At 33.9% G+C, this 19,801-nt stretch overlaps 1 protein-coding gene across 1 annotated transcript in view; it reads right to left on the reverse strand.

Annotated features, from left to right (window-relative positions):
• LOC113496597 overlaps positions 1–19,801 on the reverse strand; it is an 82,400-nt gene extending 62,599 nt beyond the window's left edge. The window contains exon 1 of the mRNA XM_026875869.1: positions 19,375–19,801. The gene's annotated coding sequence lies outside the window, so the exon portion shown is untranslated. The remainder of the gene's footprint in view (positions 1–19,374) is intronic.

Raw genomic sequence — 19,801 nt, forward strand, 5'->3', positions numbered from 1 at the left:
CGGTTTCCATTTTCTAATTGGGTGGGTTATGATTTTCGAGCACGTCTGTTCTTTGGCCGGCCTACACCTGAAATTGTTAGACGGATTATGACAGTGATTATGAGGTATCATAAAATTATTATTGTACTGTAACCAAAGAGGTAAACCAGAACCATATTACTGAGGCCCCGGTATCCGTTCGTCTGTCTTTCACCTGGCTGTTTCTCAGGAACAGTGATAGCCAGACAGTTGTTATTTTCACACACGATGTTTTCTGACGATATAAATAAGATGTCAAATTATTTTTGTGGACGGAGCTGGTGAAATGAGAGTCGGGCTCGGTAACTGTGGATGTTACATAGTGTCATAAGATATAAGATTTTGCAAAATTGCGCCCAGATAAACGGTTTCCTGAAACACGTTATGTTTGATTGTCCTCTTAATATTAAAACTGATCTTCCTCACAAACATTTTATTTCCAAAATAAAAAAGTTGGTAAACGTGTTAGCTTGGCATCCTGGTGTTTTGAACATGATTTGCCTTTAAATTGCTGATAAATAAATAGCATGAAAAAAATAAATCAGACACCCTTTTTTTTAAATTGACAATGACAAAAATCTAAAGTTTGGGATATGTCTAATTTGTGATGTTACGACAAAGCAAAATATGAACATAAAAGTGACTTCATGCGCATGAGTTCTATTTACTGTACCAATTTACAAAGAAAAAATACGTATTTTATTCGTTAACCTACCTGACGATCATTGAAGTAAAATACCGTCATCCCTACTGCATAAATGGAACTTAAATAAAGACTACATGAGGTTGGTTATAAGGTTACGCTGTCGATACCGACAGCCAAAATGAATTTTCCAGTCATTGTGTGACGGATGTAAGTGCTGATAGCTACACGCTATTATCAGCCTTATTGGGGAAATTTCCAAAAATATGTTCCTAATCCTCGTCGGCTTAGGGATCTCAGAGACTTATTCAGTCTCGTTCCTTCCCCTGTTTTTACCAGGCTACGAAAGAAGAAAATTTAAAATAAGTAGAGAATACAATAATTTGTTAAAGGAATTTTTGGAAGGGCCACGTGTGCGGTCTCTGTAATGGCGGATGTAGACCAATCAAATCGTTAAAACATTGAAATATCCCAGGTATCAGTAGACATTGTTCTATCAATAGATACGTAATGTCAAAAATCGTCTAGCGAACGCTCTTATTCATTGATAGCTTTGGTCTTATAGATCTTTCACATTGCATACCTATTATGAAGTTATTATGCAAGTTTTCTGGACTTTTCTATCCGAAATACTTTTGGCCTATGTAATGTTGCAAATTTAAGAAAACATTATTTCATTGTTTGAAAGGCTTTTTTTTGTTTGAAAGTTTATATTTTTGTTGCTAGTTGTTACAGATGAACCAATGTAATATAATTAACTGTGTCGTTCAGTAATTTATTGTTATGCATAATTATAGATGAGATCAATGTGAACTACATGCAACTTTGGGTTGAGTGTCACTACGAATTCTTTTATCTTGAAGTAGCATCGCCAACATTACCGAGCTAAAAACATAGGTATATACACCTATCGTAAATAAACACAAAATCATATTACGGCATTTCACATTTGAACTTGAGTAATTTTAGTACACCAATAAAAATAAAAATAATTTAAGTTCCTTTGTTTCAAGAATGTACCGATTACGAAGTAACATTTGCATCAAAAGAATAATAATAAAAGTATTAATAGTTTATGTTTCTTTTATTTTTATTATTGTCGCGCTAGGTCTACATTAGACTTGAAAGAGAATAAAATGACTGATTTTGTGAAAATGATTTACTTTCGAAAAAATATATTATTGCTCTGCCAAAAGTCTTAAGATAAATAGCGTGATGTTTTTTGAGTAAATTGATGACCGGGCTGCCTACTACTCAATGGAGTGAAAAAACACCTCATAATTGTATTACACGATGTTATGGGTGAGTCCAAAAATTGAAAACTTTACTGCTCATGCCCCCTGCATAGCAGCGTTATGGTTTTTGTATATTTGTTGTATCATGTGTACGATAAGGTTCATGCAAAATTTGAACGAAATATATTCAGTAGTTTATAAGATAAATTGATATTTGTTTATAGATATAAAAGGCTCCTGCTCACCCCCTGTAACGAAAAGCGGGATAATAAGTAAAAAGTATGTTGACCGGACCTCTTGTTGATATTCTCTGAAAATATGAATCAATTCTATCCAGTACTTTCCGAGATCTTTCCGGACATACATACAGACAAACAGACAAACAGACAAACAGACAAACAGACAAAAATTCTAATAATCATATTTTCGGCATCAGAATCGTTCGTAGACCACCCTGCAATTATTCTTTTTTAAAAATATTTAATGTACAGTTTTCACTTTTCTACAATTTTATTATATGTATAAGATATGTATGTATTTAGAAATATATAAGTAAGTATATCAGTTGTCTGGTTACCATAACACAAGCTCTGCTTAGCTTGGGATCAGATAACCGTGTGTGAGTTGTCCCAGGATATATTATTTTACATTAAATTAAAATTTACTAGAGTCGTTCAATGTTCAAATTTAAATGAATGTAAGTATAGTAGTAGTAAAGACCCAGACCCGAGACAATGTAGAAATGTGAATTTTTACAGCGACCCGACCGGGGATCGAACCCGGGATATCAGAGCTAGCAACACCTTGAGACCGGTGCGTACGCCACTCGACCACGGAGGTCGTCAAGTATTCTTTAGTGATCTAACGTAGTTCCAGCTTGCCTACGAAGCAGTAGTGACACTGATTAATACTTATTCAAGTCATTCCACACACTACACGTCTTCATCGTAACCTGTCCAAATAGTCAATGACCATCATAATCATCTCATTTATATTACCTCCTTCTACTCATTCAACAAAAAAATAACGCAAAAAAAGCTGGCCAAGTATGAGACTGACTCGCGACGTTAAGGTTTCCGTACAAATAAGTTAAAGGAGACACAATTTTAACCGTGATTTTTATTTTTATTACGGTTCATGATATACCGGCTGGTGACAAGACAAGGAAGACATTTAATAAAATAATAGGTTTTCGTTTTAAACCCATAAATAAAAACAATATACCTAGCCCACATATTTTTTACCATCTACCATACTTAATCTTTGGCTCATAACCATTGACTACACACAATAATTACTAAGAACGGATATTTACGAATCAATCGGGGCCAAGCTTAACATGTCCAACAATAGTTTGTAGCTAGCCTTAGGGAAAGTTGAATAGATTATTTTGATTGTAATCAAGCATCCCTTAGGGAACGAAAGTCGTTACTTATTTCGCTGAATGTGTTTAGATGGGGCTCAAGTTATACTGGTTATTTGAACTTGGTTTAAGATTGAAATCTTTGTATTTATGTTTTTTTGATGTGGTAATAACGACCACACTAGTAGTATCTATTGATTTACACATCAAAAATAATACTTTTGAATCGTGTTTTTTGCTTGCGTTTAAAAGCGTGAGAATTTTAATAGTCCAAAGATCTTCTATGAAATCTACATTTGTAGTATTACCGACCTAATCTTATCGAAGATCCAAGGCATAATAGGTTTTGTTAAGAAAGACATAAATTAGCGTTTCGGAATTAAGTAGCATTTACAATTCCATGAAAGCTCAACTTACTCTAGTACAGAGTATAGTTTATACTTTAATATTTGACAACATTAATGAAATAATCACATTTCACAATTTTACTCAATGCTATCTGTTCTCCAACTAAGCTAAGCTTGTATTATTAGTTCTAGGCAACTGATAAGTATCCTATAATATTCATAAAAAATACCATATTATACCCAGACACAGAACAAATTATATCATCTCGCAAAGATTTGTACTGAGTGAGAATCGAACCGAACAGGCTATAACTAAATTCTTTCATTTCATCTACAAACTTACAGGAGACAAACCACTAGCTTCGCGTTATGGCTTAATTTCTACAAAAAGCCATAGTAAACTATAGAACATAAAGACATCGGCTATATTAAGGGTATGTTGAATGGTAAGTGCGTTTGCCATCTTAAGACTCAAGACGATGCGAGGAATATCGTTCGAGTTGCAATACACTACGGAGCCGCGGTTATCTGAAATCAAATGCGACAGATCATCGGCGGCAATGTACTACAACTTGCAGGATGTTTATCGCGTAGTCGAATTGAGGTTTTACAGATTACAGTGCAATTTAGTAAAGTTCTTTAACAATCTACGAAAATGCTGAGAGTTTTAAGTGTTTGGATATTTACTAGTGTAATGAAAATTCTGCTTATGGTATAATGAGGAGCTACATTTGCGTCGAGTTTTACACAGTGTTGCAAATGTTACAAGATAGTTATAAGCTGCGGTATTTAAATCGATGGTCGTAAATAATTATGTCATAAGTCAAATCCTCGAAATAAAGTGGGGTGATAATTTTTTGGTGTTTTCAGAAAGTGTTTTACTAAACTCTGCCCGTTTTTGGAAGAATCTTTTGACAGGTCCTAAAATATATCAAAAACATAACAGGAAACCAAGAGTAATTTGAAGTAAAATTCGAATAATATTTTTTTTTACAACCGACAAAGAATAGTTAGTAGGTGTAGTGCAAAATAACTCATTTTTTACTGAAACAAATATACGACAATTTTAAAATCATTTTTAAATATTTTACCCATCATAAAATAATATCCAGATTCACATCAAAATTTCACATGCCAGAAAAAAGCTAATAAATACAAAAACTGCAAAAAAATCCGCCGGTTCTCTTATTAGTATTTATTACTTTTATAATTAAATGAATGGTGACTAATACTGTGTAGAATAGAACAGACGAATCCCATAACTCAACATACTTCTACCTACGACCATAAAATATAATTTACTTACAGACAACGGGTAAATTTTCGCTCATAGAGACGTAGAAAAAAAGTTTTAATCATCATATCTCATTGTATTTTTTATTACACACCTGGGCGTAGGTGTTTCCTTTGCCTTGTGAACCTTAATTCCAAGGGAATAAAGTTTAAATTTAAACCAGCAAAACATAGAAGAGAAGTCGTTACAAGAGGTTTGAGGCACAATCATCAGCTTTAACCGGTTTTAATGACCCCCGCAGATGCTCGAATTAAAGTAGTTCAAAGTTTCTGTAAAAAGAACTGAGGGTCTACTTATACTGGTCGCGTACAACACCTCGGGCTACAAATTAATGATAGTAACATGTATGACATTGAACCTGTCTATTTAAGAAGTAATGATTTGTAATAGATAAGAAGGTGTGTTATTATTTTATGGTAAATAAAATGCGATGGGAGTTTCAATTACTTGTTACTTTAAGCAGCTGCAAGATTACAAGGCAGGAAATAAAACCTTTTATGAATGCATAGATAGCCTAGTGGTTAAGGTCGCCACGAAAAACTCACTGTGCCCGCCCTGTACCGTGTTCGATCCCCGAGTTAGACAAGCGATGGTGGGCTCTACGAATACTTATGCTGAGTGTGAATTTAGCTTATGCTGTATTTGAATTGAATTATGAAACCCTCGTGATAAATGATTCGTGCGGTGGTCTTATTTTGAAACATGACATGAAAAAACAGGGAGAAAAGACTACGATGTTACAAATTTTAAATAGTATCTGTTAGGCCTAACACTAAATTTCATGTTATGCCAATAGTCTTTGACCTCTCCAATAATAATTTGTCCGTACTGCGAAATCATTAATGGGGGCTGAAAGGTTTTAGTATGTACAATAACATTTGAGAAAACCCCAGTAGGGCTTAGTAGTCGATTGGCCCGAATCGGGCGAATACTTTTAAGTTTAATTTTTTTTTTGGGACTGGCCCGGGACAGAATTGTAACAGCGGGCGAATCCGGTACACCAAAATTTTGTAATGCACTTTTATAAGAGTTAAAGTGGGGCAAATCGACTACTAACCCGATAATAATGCACCAGGCAATTTAAATACCCTTTGACAATGTAACAAAGCGGTCTTTTAAAGTAGGTTTTTACCTAAAAAAGTAAGAGAGAGTTCATATCTGTTTGTGAATGACGCGCCTATTGATAATTTCTTTTTTTATATTATTAGACATAAAACCAGTATTAAAGTGACTTTCGATGTTCTTTTATTTCGCGAACAGCTGACAATATGAATTGATGACAATATATAGGTATTTCTGTGTCAAGGAACTGGTATAATGATTAATCTGTGCATTGTATGGAATAGAGAAAGTTAATAAACATTAGAAATATTATTTAAATAAATACTTAAATATCTACATAGTACTTCTTGCAATATTTGTCAATTTTATACAGATGTCACCCACCATAGGTGTGAGAAACGTGCGTAAGCAATTCCCAGAGACTTGTCATCAAAAATACCCTTACTATTGAAAGAAAACGAGGTGCCTTCGGCGTGAGTTAAAGTCCGCTATTGCAAGACTTTAAATCAAACAGAGCCTTTGGCGAAAAATCACAAATCTTTGAATCACAAAAGTTTTCTCACTTGAAATGGCATTATCACCAACAAAAAGCGTGAAAACATCAGAAAGTGACAAAAAAATAAAAAAAAACGCATGGAAAACTGTTAAAAAAAGATAAAAACAGTTTAAATTCATTAATACGAGCAAAAGAAAGAGACGAATTTATTAAATGAGTAAATTTTACTACAAATTCAAAAAAAATATAGAATCATCAAGAATTTATTACAGGAATTTATTTTCACTTAAAACTAACGTGTATATGACACCGTTAGCATCTTTGACAATGTGTGGAGAGCTAACGAGCCATCGCGAAGCAATGAACCATGGAATGTTGTAAAACCATGATACCTATTACGGATTCGTTGTACTTTGTTAAATTATTGAAGAATTTTTATGGATTTTATACTGTTAATAGAAAAACTCTTGTTAGTAGAAAAACGTAGTATATTCGGAGATGAACTTACGTTTTGAAAGGTTCACTTTGTGAAGTCTAGGCGTCTATTTAAATAAAGCTTTTTTTTATGTAAAAGAAATACAACGAACCATTTCCATTACAAGTTCCAACTATTATTTTTAGCATGTCACACGAAGAAGCGTTGTTTCGTTTTATCTTTCGTAATTAAAACTCAACAACTTTTTCTGCAATATTTTTCTACTGATCATATAATGTTATCCATAGACTTACGAAAGTATAAAAGCATCTTTTAAATTAACCCTTCAACAAAAATAAATCACTTTCTTCACCATAAATATAAGTCGAATGCTAACACAATATATCAAACAAAAAGATAAAAACTTTGACATATTTTCAATTAAGAACAAAGATTGCTTTTCCTACTGCATTATACTTCTAATGATTGATTCCTACGCTAATGAATAGACAATGTTTTAATTAAAACATTAATAACTTACAATTTATTATTCAAAACTTTTCTAATATGATTAATTTCTTTATTTAGGTGTGCAAGTGCTTAATGAACCTTTAACCAAATAGATAAACACCTACGCCGTGAACCTACTTCATAGGAAAACTTATATATATACTTATATTTATTGGATATGTTTCAAAGAATAACTCAATAACGAGTTTATTGACAGTACTCGTAGACAAATTAGACGAAAGATAACAAATAATTACCGTTAAAAATAATCTCCTAGTTTTAAAAGAAAATACGACAATTTGAAAAATTCTTAAAATATTTATCACTTCTACTCAAGGTAACATAAACAGCCTGAGTTTGTCATGTCAACAATGTACAATAATCTCGTAAACACCAATAAATACAACAAACACCTAGCTATTAACAAGGAAGACATATGAAACAATAACTGTCAATATTTCCCATGTAGAGAATTCTTAAAGGTCGAAGTCACGACTCAAAACCAACAACGACACAAGTATTCCACATCGTCCAATCAATCATTTGGGACCACACGAACTCTATCGTTTTACAGTTATTTACACGACGGAAAAAGACGTAAATAATGCATGTGCCCACGAAATATAGGTGTTTTACGTGAAGCATAGTGTCTGTTTGACATAACAGACATAGCAAACATCTTTTGACCAGCACAACTTTTAAATGGCTAGACTAATTTTTTGACACTTGCATATAGTTCACCTTTTATACAAAACAAACTAGATTGAAATCGCATAATCCTTCGGTACATAGATGCATCTGATTAGGCTGGAAGCCAACTCCAACAAAGGCTAGGAGGATAATGATATTTTAGGTAGTCTATAAAAACTAATTACAATTTGAATAACCTGTAGCAAATGATTACAATATATATTCTAAAGGTTCTAACACATCCATCAATTTGAAAAACTGCATGCAATATCAAGTGTATCGCACGCACAAATTGAACAATAACATAATTATTTTCATCTAAGTAGACTAATTAATGTAATTTATCGTTGTATTATGACGGTAAGTTAATTAATACGTTCACACAGAAAACCTATTGCTGTGATTCGCAAAGTTTTTATACATTCCTATTTAAGTGTTTGATTGCTATCATTATTATAGGAACAAAGTATAAACTGCTATAACTGGTGAACTTCAACAATAATACATACTTACACACTTAATAACGAACTTACAAAAACACCTGCCAATTGGGACTCAGATTCGCGACGCGGTTCTTTACAAATAGGCTTAAGAAATACAAATATCATTAAATTAAAGATCAGCAAAATTGATGACCGTCCTAACACTTGCTTAACCTCGATTTGATTACGATATAGCAGCAACAGTAATTTCGTCTGGGAAAACATAAACTGTTTAGCTATCATGAGATATGGACGACCTGGATCATGAATGGCCTGGTGACAGATGGACGGGCACACAGCAGAGCCTTAGCGATAAGGTTCCTTCTAAAGGATTGTACAGAACACTAAAAAAGAACTATTATCTCTCTGTGAATTTTGGTGGAATCCGACAACTTTAAAATTTTTTTTAGTCATTTTTTTAAAAGTAAATTGACAGCTTAACACTTAAGTTGACAGCCTGACTTTATCTAGACAATCATGAATCCGTGTTGCTTACCTACCCCTTTCAGATGGTGTAACTGTAACCTGTCAATCGACGGTAAAGATTTCCATACATATGTATTAACCTTCGTTGGAAAAACAGCTAACACGCGTATGTAAATAAGTCTAGAATAAACTTGTAGAGTCAGCAACAAAAGTGCTTATGCTAATTTAATTTAACAGATACATGGACACCAAACACTTACCGAAGGTAGAGTCTGAATACTCAATAAAGTAGCGAACTAATTCATCAAAACTCATTAACGACACAAATTCAACAATCAAAGTTTTTTTTCTTTGAACACAAAGAGTTCCTTTTCTGAGTTATATTCAACATGATATTAATATTTCAAAATGTTTTTATTTGGGTAAAAATAAACAACAATTTGTGAAAATCATCGACAAAGTCACGACTCGCGTTTTTCTCTTTGACAACTTTGTAGAGACTTTCAATACTGACGCTACATTGAAAAGTTAGTTCTTGTTGTAAATTCCCTTATCAGATAGTTTGACGCAATAAAGCATGTGACATATTTGACCCGGGCTGTTTCTACGGGTTTCTAGTAACAAAATATTACGGTACATTCGTACACCTTCCAACTTCAACACACGACGCGGAAACACGTACGGATCACATGTGAATGTTCCACAAAAATGAACTCTACTGCTTTGGCATACAGCTTGAATGGCGTTTAATTACGGTTTGAAGCTTAGGATTTTTATTTTGATTAGTTGGGTTTTAAAGGTAAAGATAGTTCTTAATTAACTAACTTTGATCACGTTTCTTACTAAAGGTAAGCATTTCGAATTCTAATTTAGAAAACTTATTTTATGTTCCATAATATGCCTTTTTCCTCGATATTGAAAACGACTGTAAATAGTTTTAAAATATAATCACTCAATCAGGGCAAAAAATAAGTTTTAAAACTGTTACAGATACATACATGCTTACATTTAACCAGAGCAAGTACCTATAAAGCTTTTTTAAACATTTCAATTGTTAACGCATGATTGAGCTCAAAAAACAAGTGAAACTATGTAAATGCGATCACTCACGTCACTTTCGTTATGAGAGACAGAGAAATCGCATAAAATGACGATCAAGATGAATTATCGACAGTACACGTGTAGCACGGTCGTCGAAACATGTAAAGAAACATCATCTATGAGGCTTTGTTTGAGGTGCTAGAATGTTACATTTAGCTATAATTACTCAACCTTTTTGGGTCTTGTACCCAAAAGGTAAAAACGCAATTCTATTACTAAGGCTACGCTATCTGACTGTCTCATTGCGCAGTGCATGCGCAAGCCATCCCGTGACTCTGGCTTAGGTAGTTTAAGTGGCCTGGGTTGTCTTAAGCCGGCCAAAGTTTGACATATCAAACCGCCGTTAACCTAAACGAATTTAGGTCAATTGTATATTATTTATCCTCGGTATGATAATAAAAATTACCACAAAATATTTTATAGTTTATTTTCTCATACGACCGGTAAAAACACCACTCTTACATCACTTAAAACTCTATAATCCAAACTTACAAGAAAAACCTAATCTAAAATACAACCCACCAAAAAGCCTAACACAAGTTCCCAATACACCAAACTGCATGGGAAGCACGTACGTGTCCAAGAAAACACATAAACATTTCACAAGAGTGTTTCACGAACAGTAAGCGCTACCGTAGTACGGAATGAGGCGAGTCCGAAACTAGCGGGACATGAGAATAATTAGCCGGCATTATACTAACTTGACACGTGCCGTATACGCGTATTACACGTGCTTTTTTCGCTTATTTGGGTAATGGATAGATAGGGGGTCTGATAGCGATGAAGACCGTCGTTCTGTAAGAGTTTAGGGAGATGAATAATATGTCCTACATTGCAACAATCATCGTTAATACAGTATGCAAAGTATTATTATTAAAATAAATTTATAATAAAATAAATGTAGCGTATGTATGTTAAAGTGTAGAGTATAACAAAAATACAAGGATGCATCGTATTACCAAAGCATAATGTCGTTAACCCCGTATTAAGATCTTTGTTCTCAAATTACAAAAGTATTAATCATCAAAATTTCAATTTGATATTATAACGTACGTAGCTCTACATTGATATTTTAATATCAAACATAAATTAACCAGATTTATAATCTGTTGACGTATATACATAAGTAATATACTTAGTATACATAAATAAAACACATTTAAAGAATAGTATAGTAGAGTTAAAAATACGTTAATTAATAACAGAAAATCGGGGGCCACTGTATAACATGATTTATCAAAAACCACCAAAGAAAATAACAAGTAAAAAAACACCAAACACATTTAACACACCGTTACATCCCTATTTAGATGGTACAGTAGAGTCATATTTCACAAATAAAGTAACATCAATACTCGGTGTACGTGTTAAGCCCACGCGGAAGGAATAACATTGCCCTGACATTGTCGAGACTTTGCCACATTTGTCAAATGAACACCCGACTCCCGAGGCTGTGTATCCGATAGTGTCAGCAATTTGTAATGGGCCTCAAAAAGAGGAGAATATGATGGAAATAGACATTAAACGGATTTTTCTTTAATTCGCTGAATTGTTTTGTAAAGTTGTCTCTTTTGAAAGGCAAAGACAAAAAAATAATATTTAAAAGTTGTTTTTCAATCAGGTACAAAATAGTTCAGCACATTTAGGGCCGATTTTTCTTATTTTACTTCACTACTTACTTTCAATACTACCGCTACAGCTTTTGTATAGAAAATATGTCAAACGATCATGTTTATTCCTCAGATAGAAGTTAACTGATGATCGGCTCTTAATCAATAAAGTTCACAGACACTTGAAGTGTCAATTTTAAGTGTTCATCGTGTTTCAATTTCAATTTTCTGAAATTGAATGTAAACGTCAGACTAAATAAAAATATAATAAGCACTATCCCATTAAAAATGCATTGGCATGTGTGAACAAAACCCATAAAATTTTGCATTTAATTTAGTTATAATAAACCAGCAGTAAACGTCCTACTCTCTGGGAAAATTCTATACAGAGAAGAAACGACTACAGACTATCAACTTTGCATATTTCTCTGGGCCCCAATTCTGCTATTTGCAACGGCCGATGAATGAATGAAATTTAGCTTAAAATGACAATTTTCGTATTCTCTTAAACATTTTTCTTCACAATAATTGTAAATTCAGAACGAGATGGTACATCAACGTCAATACAATTAACTTCCAATTATTGTATTGGTAAAATGCTTAACAGGACAGGAATAATTTCAAATTTAATCCAATTACCATTCATTCATCGGCCATTGTAAAGTAGCAGAATCGGGGCCCTGGTCACACAGATTGCCAAGAATTTTCCAGTATAAGGTGCAGCGCACACGACAGACTATCCGTGACGCACTTTTTCGTCTGTGAAAATAGAACCTATGCTATTATATTCAGCAACGCACACGCGCGCCATGCAGACTTTTTGAGCGCCGCAGACTCGATCGCACAAAGTGTGCCGTCTGCGCTGCACCTAACACGAAACATCCAAAATAACCACATCATATTTTGCTGTCGGTTAAAAATAATGTGTGTGTATAACTGTATCTTACGAGGATACGGCCGGCCATCGAAGCGTAAGCCCCATTTAGTAGAGAGAGCGGCGATGAGCAGTATAACATTAATAAATTAATCATGATTTTATGGAATTCCGCTAGCTCGGCACCGCAATATTTAGGGTACCGCTGTCGTTTTGTTTGATATTCGTAAAATAATAAATTTGATGAGTTTATTTTAAGTGTTTTGATTGATTGCTTGATGATTTCGAAATGTAACTAGTTTTATAACATTTTTTTTTTTAAATAGGTTCGTAATACAGTACATTCAAATAAGAATAAAAATACTCTAATTTATTACAAAATAAAAATCGTAATAAAAGTACATAAATATTTCTGATAAAATTAATTTCTCGTAACATAAAAAACGGCCTCGTTCTTGCCGACCATAGAGCTTTTTTCGCCATCGTTTAAAAAATCTATAATAACTAGGAACCTTTCAAAACAATAATATTAAACAAGAGCTTATAATATGTTTCGGTATGTATTTATATTCAGCCCCTATTAACTACAATAATTGCATACGGAACCCCTCTACAAAATCCTAAGTAACGCCACACGCGAGTGAGAGTTCGCCCCAGACTGCATCTGTTAACAGTAACGTCTCTAGATTACGTACATTATCACAGCTAACATTATGTGGGGCATGTTCGCATGTGACTACTTTAATTGTATTGTCATACTTTTATATACAATCTCACTAAAACACTTAAACCATAAACTACTTTTAACGTAGATCGCGTAAGTTCAACATAGAACATTTTGGTCGATAAATTCGAGTTCACAGCACGGATGCACGACGTCATGGCCTGAGTAATGGAGTGAAACCCACGCGCCACAAGAAGTGCCATAATACGGGAGACAAGTTCAACATGGAGTACGTTCGAAAGACTAAATGAAGGGCATATTACAGAACTACCGTGACTAAAAACTCATGCCTTCTCTGACAGTATCAAGTAGAGTGTAGAGATACATAAACATTAACGTTAACGAACGTTTACAATGCAACTAACCAAATTAAACAATTTTTTACTAAATACGTCCGAATTATTTAGTTCGTCGAAACAGACAAAAATATAAAAAAGGTACAAAAATAAAACGGAGAAAAAATATGTTAAATAGAGGGAAGTTGAACGTTAATCTGTGATACTTATTGTATTTAGTTAAACGTATCTTTTGATCTAAATACTTCTATTAATTTGTAAGCAAACATTTAAAACAAATTAAAATTTTAAGAGCGTATCCTTATAGCTTAATAACAGCGGAACCGATAGCTTGTCGAAATATTATGATGTCAATTATACGTGTTTTGTACAGGCGTGTTCATAAACTTGGTATGAGGATTTAAAATATTTCGGCGTTGAAATGAATACTAATATATAAAACTGAAGAGTTTGTTTGTTTGAACCGCGTTGACATTGACCGCGTGAACTTAGGAACTACTGGTTCAAATTGAAAAATTGTTTTTTATTGAATAGACCATTTGTCGAGGAAGGTTTAAGACTATATACCATCACGCTACGAATAATAGGAGCGAAGATACAATAGAAAATGTGGAAAAAACAGGGCAGGTATAAATCATAACTTATATCTTCTAACCACACGGACGAAGTCGCGGGCAACAGCTAGTTCTCAATAAATTTTTAAATAGTTTATAGATCGCTGTTTTAATTCCAATATGCACGGATGTGGCAGGTTCTATCCCTTCATAGGACATGCATTTTTGTGATCCACAATAGTGTGTAGTAGTTGTTCGAAGTCTGGGTGTCTTTATGAATGTGATGTATATAACCCCGTGACACAGTGAAGCAAAACTACGAGGCATGACGCTTATCATTGTGCAAAACCGATCACATATTTTTTTACACAAATGGAATTAATTTACACTTATAATGCAACAGCAAATTTTATGAAGTTTGCTCGACTGTACAACCAACATGTGCTACCACTTAAAATATTCGCGATAAGTATATTGTTTCCTGTTATAAATAGATACTGCATGTTGTTAATGTGAAAGCAAGTTAACTTGTCCTTTCATTATGTTTGCAGAGTGATAAATGACATGTTTGTTGCTTAAAACATTAATACATGAAAAATATAGAGTTTGCAGAAAATAACGCGTATGCGATCGCCCGACTAGTTTCGAACACAATCGGAGTCCTTAATCATGATCTGGGGTGGGATCGAGAATGGAACTTAAATCAAAACCTGAACAAAGAATTAACGAAAAAACTAAAAGCGTGATAAATGGTTACATATACAGCAGTCAACAAAAAGGAATGAAAAGATAAAATAATTTATTCAATTCTAAATTCTGAACTTATTTGTGACATACCATAACACTAGGTATATACAGTTGTGAGACTATGAACTTCCCCAACGTAATCTTGCTAATGTTTATGATCTTAAATTCCATTAAGATATCGTATTTATTTCAACACTAAATAATATTTTATAATCTTCTAAGCTCTAAAGCATTATATAAATTCTATGCGTAGGTATTTATAACTGTTATAGCCACTTACTTAGGCATTATTTAAGTATTCGATTTTAACGTATACCTACGGCACGGTGATATTCGTTAGGCTGGGATTGGAAATCAAGCTCAGTGCATTGCCATGAGAGTAGCCAATGTCAAACAGGGGACTGAGACGGGCTGACAATGATGATGACGATGAATATGATTATGAGACTCATCGGCCTAACCTTTTCCCAACTATGTTGGGGTCGGCTTCCAGTCTAACCGGATTCAGTTAAGCACCAGTGTTTTACAAGGAGCGACTGCCGATCTGACTTCAACCCAGTTACCTGGGCAACACGATACCCCTTGGTTAGACTGGTTGTCAGACATTCAAGCTTCTAACTACCTATGACGATTACCAAAGATGTAGAAATAACAGCCGGGACCCACAATTTAACGTGCCTTTCAAAACACGGAGGAATTCGATATGACAAAGATGGTCACCCATATACGGAACAACCGCGTCAAGCGTAGCTTAACGATTCACTTATGCGATTATAGCTGGTATAATCACGCATGCTCTCCGTTGTATCGGACAGTATTTTACGTTGGCTAAGTTTGATGGGTTTTGCAAGTAATTGAAAGAAATAATAATGCTAGCGATTTTAATTAATTTAGTTACGTGAGAACTTCAATTAAAGTTGCAGTTGTGTGAGACAGCGCCCCACACGGCGTAGAGCCACTTATTTATGCGCGAAAAGGTAACAAACAAACAGACATACACATATCTTCTCATATATAATATCAGCGTTATGGTAGATTACCTATAACAATATAACTACCCAATCTTATACGCACCGAATATAGTATAACACGGCACAAAAACCACAGAATTTAAATTTTTGATAGAAAGCTGACTGATAAATATAATAAGCTCATAAATAAAGAAAAAGAAACTGGGTCTCTGACCTCAGATTAATACTTTTGGGGAAAGAATTTGAATGAATCAGCTGATTGTTATTACTCATTGGTGAAATTATAGTGAGTTTTCTATACTAATATTGTAAAGAGGAAAGATTTGTTTGTTTGACACGAATAGGCTTCGAAACTACTTGACCTATTTGAAAAATGATTTCACTGTTAAGAAGCTACACACACACATAGCTTATCACCGCTGAAGATAGGCTATAATTTATTTCGAAAATATTCCGGGTACCTGGGATAAGTATATAGGGTTCCGTAAGAAAATTGCGATATTGTAACCCAATGTATCTTATATCATAACTTATATCTTCTAACCATGCGGACGAAGTCGCGGGCAACTGCTAGTTTCTTGTAAGCTTCGTTGAGTAAACAAAACAAGGAATTCACGAGTTAAATAAAGAAACAATTTAGTCTTTTATTTAATTTGCTATGTTTGTACTTTCAAGTTAAATATTGCCATCTATGGAACGATTTCTAGGAATCTTATTAAAATTTACTGTATTTTTAGTGTAAATTTTTGCGCTTTTAAGACAAGCAAAACAATATCATCGGGTTTTTTTTTTGACTTGTTTTATCTTATCACTGGGGAATGAAAAGGTTGTGCTTAAACTCTTTTTATCATAATTTCCTATAATACATATATAGGCTACCCATCGGCTGGCTAAAACAGTACAGGGGGTTTTTATAATCGATGGAAATCCGACATATTCCCAGGCTGTGCCCTCGGCGTGGGTTTAAGTTAGTATTTCATACCGGAATAAGAAAAAAGGCTGGATTTCCTGCATTTTTACCAGGGATGTAAAGCAAGTGAGTGCTGTTTCTAATAATCTCTACATTCGTTTCATTAAAAAATAAGTCTGTTAAGTAATTGAAGCAATACACATCCTTCTCTAATATCTACGTAGAAATTAAACTAAAAAATACCAAACACGAAATCCTGTACACAAATAACGGATTAAAAATTAAACAAGATACGAATCTAATCAGTACACCTGTAATTATTTAATTAGATTTCATTTACTTGTAAGCCGTTTTTTATACATTTTCAACTAACATGTGAAGAGCCGTGAAATATGTACGTTATTTGTGGAAATAGACATAATTGTTGGTTATACAGTTATTAAGTAGAGAGAGATTTTTGATGAGAGATTATTACTTTAATTTCATTATCTTATTAAGAGAGAGGCCATCAATGCTTAATCGCTGTGATAAGACTCCTGTGATCCAGCACTATGATCTTTATAAGCTGGTTTACTGATAATAATACTACTGTCTTGCTGTTCCTGATATTATGTACTCTATAGGAGTAAAACATATATTATGATCAAATTTTGTGATGAAACTTTGGTAGGGGTTTGGATTACGTTCAAGAGGTTTTTTTATTAAACAGACATATATTTAGGCTATGTAGGTACCTAATCTTATTTTATCTATACTTCTATACTAATCTATATCTATACTCTATATACTAATATATATACTTATATACTAATATATAAAGCTGAAGAGTTTGTTTGTTTGTTTGTTTGTTTGAACGCGCTAATCTCAGGAACTACTGGTACAAATTGAAAAATTCTTTTTGTGTTGAATAGACCATTCATCGAGGAAGGCTATAAACCATCACTCTGCGACTAATAGGAGCTAAGATATAATGGAAAATGTGAAAAAAAACCAGGCAGGTATACCTAAATCATAACTATTATCTTCTACCCACGGGGACGAAGTCGCGGGCAACAGCTAGTTACTAAATATTGTTCATTTGACCGTTCATTGCTTTGTTTTTTTTGGTTTACTAGTTCTTTCTGTTAATACTACCATTCTTCCCGTCTGTAATTAGTAAAATTATTGCTGCACTGCAGCTTTTATCGATCCTGCAGGTTAACCCTCCTACTTTTTTTTTAGTTTGAATTAATAATGATCATGAATTACTTAATTGCTATATAGTATTCGGAAGTGTGTATTACTTCGAATCATCGTCGCATTACACAGTAAACTCAATGCTAATGTTGAATACGCTTTTCAGACGTTTAGTCAATTCGATTAACATTTCAATCGGTTAAGAGAATCGATTACTCGTTTTCCGGGTTTCGCCTTAATTATAAGCTGTGGAACTTTGAACCTCAACATTTCTTGGATAAATTAAATGTTGTTTAAAATGGCTAAGGTGTTTCTAATTAGATTCCGCTAATTAGTAATTACGTGTGTCAAGCGATTCGCATTTTCTACGCCTTGCATGTAGAAAATTAATTATGTTATCGATTAAATTCTGTGACTTTCGGTCAGGTTGAAAACATATATTATTTATTATCTATCAAAAAGAGAAAAGATTCGGAACAATCTTTTTTTTAATATTACAACATTTTCACTATATGTACAATATATTATGTTTTATTTTGTTATATGATGGATTGCAGTATACTTTTTTTAAATGTAAAGATTTGTGAATCTCGTTCATAGACTTTATACTCTCTTTCAAAAGAGAAACACTCTCCAACATCATACTTCGTAAATCTTATATCAAAGATCAACTACGCTTAGCTATAAGAAAATAAATTGTACCACTATGTGTGCGGATGCTGCTTTAAATTTCTTTTATTAGCTACGATTTTTCACACAATGCGTGAGTGTATTATTAAAACCCACATTCCCAGGTGTCCGAATTATAATATTAGGCATAATTATCATTACGATCTGTAATTAGTATTGTATACAACGAGATCATAGTACAATTCTCATGTTCAGAACTTGTATACAAATCTGAACAGAAACCGCTGACACGGGCCGGGCAGCGTGCGTGGCGCGTTGATGTCTTTTGTATGGGGGCTTTTAAAGTGCCATGTTTTCCCTTGTCGGTCTTATCTTTTATCGCTTACAAAATGTACCTTTCCGCCGTGAAATAAGAACCACTTGTTATTCCTTTGTACATTAATTTACAGCGGTTTGCGTGTTAAATGTCTTGAGAACTGCGCTATGTGGGACGGCTTAATTGATTGTAAGCAATATTAAGAGATACATAAACGCTATCCGACAGATTTTGGCACGACCATTCAGAAGAAAGTATTGCTGATTTGGTGAAAACATTTATTTATTTTTTTTTGCACCGAAGAAAATGCTAACACACTGACACACTTAAAAGTGAAGCGAAAAGCGGATTTTCACCGTTGAGAACGTTCAAAACACGTTATTGTGCCAATTGGTAACGCATTTCTGAATTATAACACTGAAACCAAAACATAACCCAGATATGTGGCACTTAAATTAATAAAAAAAATAACTTTATAACTTACTGTTATAAAAAGTCGATTAATCCCGGCCGAAAAGAGGTAACACAACACAGTTTGAAAAATAGAACAACAGATTAGGGTTGCGCCACGCACGTGTCGATAATAGTGCGGTGTGTCGCGACGTGTGGTCGAAGCGAGTGCCGCGGGAGACTGGCGCGCCGCCGCGTCTGTGCGCACCTGCCGCCCGGCCCCCGCACTAGTGACAGGTGGAACGAAACATCGATATCGATACAAAACAACCACGAAATCGCTGTCCATTTGTGGGGAACGAATCTACTGAAAACTCGCTGGTTCTATTTGAATCCTTCTTAATAGAATATACGCAGTACGTAATGTTTTGTTAGATCATTGCTACTTTCTATAACGCTTTTCTGTTCCACGAACATTTTGAAGTAAGACTGTTGTTCTAGTAATAGATTAACGGTGCACT

This window comes from Trichoplusia ni, chromosome 8 (genome assembly GCF_003590095.1).
Source record: "Trichoplusia ni isolate ovarian cell line Hi5 chromosome 8, tn1, whole genome shotgun sequence".
Lineage (NCBI taxonomy): Eukaryota > Metazoa > Arthropoda > Insecta > Lepidoptera > Noctuidae > Trichoplusia > Trichoplusia ni.